Genomic DNA, 6,000 nt, shown 5'->3' with positions numbered 1-6,000 from the left:
ACTGTCACTATTTTGACTAATTTTGTCGCTAAAATTCCTAACAAATTCATCTAATTGCGACGAAAGAGTCTGTCGCTAGTCCCTTTATAGCTAATTCTTCCTACTTTTAGCGATAAAAATCTTTTGTATTCAATCTGTCGCAAGATTTAATTTTACGAAAATTATTCGTCGCTAAATATTTTTTAAAATACTTTTTATTTATAAAATTAAATATACCCTGTTCAAGCATATTACATGAAAGCTTAAATACACTTAATTAAAATAATTGATATTCATATAAATTAATATTCAACAAGGTTCATTTTTTTTTTTTGAGATGAACGAGGTCCAAAATATATAGGACAATGCATATAATTGTATCCTAAAGTACAAACCATCCACAAACACCAACAAACCCAAACAAAATAGGCTAACTCTTGCGAGGCTGGAGAGTTGTGTAAGGTCTAAACAAAATAGGCTAACTATTGCGAGGCTAGAGAGTCATGGTCCAAACAAAATAGGCTAATAAAATAGAGCTTACTATTTCCTAGTCTAGGTAATATTTCCTTAGTTCTCCTGCATCTTCTAATCAAATTGGGTAGTGGGTTATGGTGTATAAACATCAGCCAATAATTTTGAGTTCTGGTTCCTCTGCTAGGGGTAGTGGAGTTCCATTTTTAATCATCAGAACCCAATGAATGGAGCTCATCAACGTCAACAGCAGTAGGAGGGGTAGGAATTGTAGGTATCACAACTGATGGGTTGCTGGTAAGATCAATATTTGGCTGATGCGAGGGCGTAGAAGCTAGTCCGCGCACCCGCTCAATGATTACAGGAACTATACGTTCTGTCAATACAGGAATCAAACGCATCACAAACTCATCCATATTTCCTGTTGGTGTTGATTAAGCATTCTGAGGTGCAGCTGAAGATGTAGCATCGAATCCAAAAGAGTCACGAAGATTCTGGCCGTAGTAGCATTTTGCTTGACATCCAAGACCATATACTCTTCTTTTCTTTTCTCCTCCCGCGGCTTGGTAATATGCTTGACACTGATCAAGATCAGACTGAGTCTGTGTTTGTTGTTGTAATATTTCCTGGTATTTTTCCTTTAGAAGAGGGGATAAAAAAAAGGTAAAATACATGCAAAACTTTTCCAGCGCAAAATTCGTCTAGCTTCAAAATGTTCCATTTCAGCTTGTTAGAATTCTATGACAGCTCAATTCACACAAATTCTAACATAATATAAACACTAACCAAAATGTGCAGACAAAACAAGGATGCCTAGATACATGCAAAAATAAAAAGTATAAGGATAGATAATGAAATAAATGGGGAAATCAGGGGTAAAATAGCACCAGAAGAGGCTCTATACCTTGGTGTAGGGGTGAACTTGAAATTATATGGAACAACAATGGCTTTACGGTCAACACCGGCCTTAGGTACAAATTTTCAGTCCATGGTGTCTATTACTGAAAAGCTCAACTTTCATTAAATACCAACAGTCTATCACAACTCAATTCACACACATTCTAACATAACATATATACACTAATCAGTGAGGACTACACTAATCAACGAGGACTTCTACCTTTTAAATTTTTAATAGGTCAGCCAACAAACCCTTATATAAGAACAACAAATTGGTCCCAACAAAGAGAGAATACAATGCAATAACACAAAGTAAGCTGAAACTAAAGAAGAGATGAATATGCTCTCGTTCAACGTAATTTATAACTTTCAGTCTGTAAGAATAGAAGAGAATCGAAGTGCATAAATTTGGTATACAATAAGGACAACAGAAAAAGTTGACTTACATGTAGGATTTGGGATTTCTCACCAACAAAAGATGTTCCATCATGATCATGTGTATGGACGTGAAAATGCATCTTACTTGGTTTTGGATCTCGACCATTTTCAACAGCCTATAAAAATGTTACTCAATTCAGACGATTGACAGATTTTTTTTATAAAATGAGTTTGAAAATAACATAGAGAAATATTAGTCTCTGTTAATTCGTAATAAAACTCATGAATTCTTCCATCGCCCCATCTACTCTTCTTTTACTTGTGAACCAAAAACATAGAGTTCCTCCACCTCTTATATCTACAACTACAGTCAACTATTCTTGCCTCATTCCATTCAAATTCGGATTAGTGCAAACTTAAATGAGATTTTCAGATTCGAAATAGTGCAAACTTAAATGAGATTTTCAGATTCGAAATAGTGCAAACTTAAATGAGATTTTGCGATGTTTTAGATACACTTACAAGTCTTTTGTGATGCTCCCCTACATTGATAGAGCTACCCGTGTGGGTCCCAGTGGAAACTCCGCTCTCACCACCACAATGATTGCCTGCATTTATTTCTGACTTTTCAACACACTTAGGATCTTCCCAAAGTCTCCCCCAACTTTGCCACACATTATCTAGAATAAATTGCAGCTGCACTCTTTTCTTTTTTAGTTAGGAAATAAAATCACTGTATCTTAATGCTGCCTTATGCCCCCATTGGTCCTCCACAACAGTATCAATTGAAGAATCCCAGTGGAAGTCCTTCTGAAATCATTTTATAAAGTAATAGCATTAAAATACTATATATAAAAGTTAATAGACTTCCTAAGTTCAATTGTGGTGGATTATACCTTGCTTTCTCCAAAATAATTTTTTTTATCCCACCTGAGACGCTTTTCCAATTTATCCAATTGATCCCATTAGGATCAAGTTCATGCTTGAAATATTTGCGTATACACTCATAGCATAATCTTGAAGGTTCTAGCCTGAACAAATTAAAAAGACATTATTTGCAGGCATACCATATATAAATAACAGAAACAGGCCTAAAATACCATCGAACTATTAGAATTGGTGCAAAAATACTCTCCATCCACCTTTGAGCCCCCAAATTCCCCCGGCATATACCTTTTGGGTTTACTAATATACCCTTATTTCTAACAGTCCCATCTCATTAAATACGTGGCATCATTTAATTGGTTACCCCATATAATTAACTAAACTCATTAAATTTAATCTAAGTTGACCGGATCCCATCCCACCAACCCGACCCGCCCCAAATTAAAGACCTTGTAATTTAGTCTGATGATGATAAGATTGAAATAAGTGTGAATATTCAGAATTTGAATGACTGAAAAACCAATAAGTGTGAGTACTTAGAATGGAAATAAAGTGTATGCAACACACGGTCAAAGGAAACTTAAAACCCATTTTCTGCGAAGGATTAAAGACCAATATAGTATTAGTTCTTTGTAATCATAACCTCATACACTAAAAAACGGAAGTGATAATTGTTACACCTCGGAAAAGTCCCCATACATTTACAAGGAATAGAACGACAAGGGTATGAGTGTGGGGTGTTTTACTAAGCAAGGGGTGATGATTCGTGAATTTTTGGAAATGGAAAAGTTGTAGAATTTCATGCAGCCCAGTGGTCGTATAGTGATTTACGGCCCGTAAAGTGATTTACGGACCGTAAACCACCATCGTCCTCCAGCCTTTCAAATTCCAACTTTATGTCAAAGTGTGGGAATGCTTAAATACGACTTGGAATATGGCCCGTAAACTGGTTTACGGACCGTAAACCTCGATCGTAAACTGCAATATTCTTCAGCCAACTTCTCTGTTTTGGACATGCTTAAATACGACCAGGGAGGACGGCTCGTAAACCAGTTTGCGGCTCGTAAACTGTGGTTTACGACCACTGTTCACCCCGACTGGAATTCATTAAAGATCAAACTTTGAGTTATTAAAAGGGACCAAAGCCTCATTTTATTTCATTTTTCATCCATACAACCTTCAAGAACACTCTAGAAGCTCTCCAACTATTCATCCACAAAATTCAAGAGATCAAAGGGAAACCAAGATCATCAACATCTAATTCATGAAAGCAAGTGCATGAGACTCTATTGGAAGTCATCTTCTTCAAGAAATCTCAAAAGGGTTGAAATAGGGTTTTGGTATAAAAAGAGTATTGTTTCTCAAGGCTTGTTCCACCATCATCCAAGGTATGTTTCATGACTATACCATATGGTTCAAGGTATTGGAAGGCTTAGATACTTGAAATGTATAAGAACATAGAAAATGGGCTTTGCATGGGTGAATAGTGGCACAATTGAATAGTAGTTGAATGGAGTCATGAATGTTGATAAGCTACGGTTGTGAATATGTTATAAATAACGTCTAGACCATGAAATAAGTATTATATACGAGAAAATGTGATAACGAGCTATAACCATGGATGTGGAGAAATTGGAGGAAAATGGTAGATTTTTCCCAAAGTGTATAAGTGATGATTGTTGAAAGTAATATTGTGAGTGTCGTTACAAATGTATGAGAGTTGAAATGAAACATGGGAAAAGTATTAGAAATGAAGGAAGTGCTATCCAATTTTCCCTAGAAATAGTAGTCCGTTCTTATAATTACTTAGCTAACGACGACATGAATTCTCTTGAAGGTATATACGAGTGCATTAAGGGAGAGCGAGCAAGCAATAAGAATTGTAAACGTCGAAGGTATGTTAAGGCTCGCCCCTTATTTCAAAGGCATGATCTTTAGGTTATGGTTTCATAAATGTTTCCGTATTTTCCTCGTCATCAAAAGTTAAATGTCCCATATGCCAAAACATGATTTCCTTCTTGATATTCTAGAAATGTTTTCCAAAGTATTCCTACTTTCCAAAATAAAAGGTTGTGATTATGTGAGCGTTTATGATAACGACCGTGGATATTGTTTTCAATAACAATGACGATGTCAAAAATGAGAATACTATTATGCTGACCATGATGAGAGTAAATCTTGTGTTTAAAAGTTTCAAGTTTACGATTTCAAGGACTATATGAGAACGTCGAGCTATTTACTGATTTCTCAATTTATTCATGGATGGTGACTTTATTTCTAAATCGTCCAAAGTATATGAATGGATGCCTTATGAAGTTCATGATTTTATTCTATGTTTTCTTTTAATGTTATTCTTCATTGATAGTCTCACCTTATAATAATTGTTCCTTCAAGGTGAGACAAAGCGACAATGATTACTCCATAACATAATCGGAGGCTTTCGACCTTACGTCACTCCGACGTACTTACAGCTTTTCCTTGGTCTCTTATGCATGCTAAGTATATGGTATAAGTATATGATATGTATATGTATTCAGGGGATATGGGGAAGGTGAGGCGCTATAGACGCATAGCCACCTGGTCAGCTGGCATATCATGATTTCATCCTGGATGCAGGATATATGGGTTATGGATCGGGCCGTACGTTCCTCGGCACTAACTTATTATATTTATGGATCGGGCCGTACGTTCCTCGGCACTAACATATGATGACATATGGATCGGGCTGCGCGTTCCGCAGCAATTTACTATATGATGCTTTATGAGTATGCATGCATGGATCCGCCTTAAGAGGCAAGCAGTTATCGATTATCTCCTTGTACTTACTTTACTTTCTTATTCTTACTTTATTTCTTGATGTATGCCTTACATACTCAGTACAATGCTCGTACTGACATCCTTTTCTTTGGATGCTGTGTTCATGCCCACAAGTAGACGGGAAAGCGGTCCAGACTGATAGGAGTCACTAGCCGAGCTGAAGAGCACTCCATCTTCCGGAGGTGCTAATTGGTTGTTCCTTTTGTGTATATATTTGTATGCCACTCCATAGAGGCTCATAGATGCTCGATGTGGGTTGTGTGGTTCCACAACGTGGGTAGTACGCAGGTGTATAAGTATATTGAAATATGTTTTTGTATCAACGCGTTATATTTTTGTAATGAAAAGTAAATCCTCTTTTTGAAGTTAACCGGAAATAGATGAATGATTGTTAAATGGGTTAGGTAAATGATAGCACGAGCGGTGCTCGGTGGTTAGCCCCGGGTACCCATCGCGGCCCCTAGCCGGGTCGTGACAATAATAGAGATAATAATATCTCAAACAACAGAAAGATAATTGAGTAAGTAAAAATTATTGAACATGTAAAACATGCACCATCTCCAACTAACT

General features: G+C 36.6%; 1 pseudogene; it reads right to left on the bottom strand.

Annotated features, from left to right (window-relative positions):
- Positions 1-656: 656 nt before the first annotated feature.
- Positions 657-6,000, bottom strand: part of LOC132601487 (uncharacterized) — a 48,539-nt pseudogene continuing 43,195 nt past the window's right edge.

The sequence above is a fragment of the Lycium barbarum genome, chromosome 7, assembly GCF_019175385.1.
Source record: "Lycium barbarum isolate Lr01 chromosome 7, ASM1917538v2, whole genome shotgun sequence".
Classification (NCBI taxonomy): Eukaryota; Viridiplantae; Streptophyta; class Magnoliopsida; order Solanales; family Solanaceae; genus Lycium; species Lycium barbarum.
The sequence above is the reverse complement of the archived record's forward strand: the minus strand, read 5'-3'. Positions and strand labels throughout refer to the sequence as shown.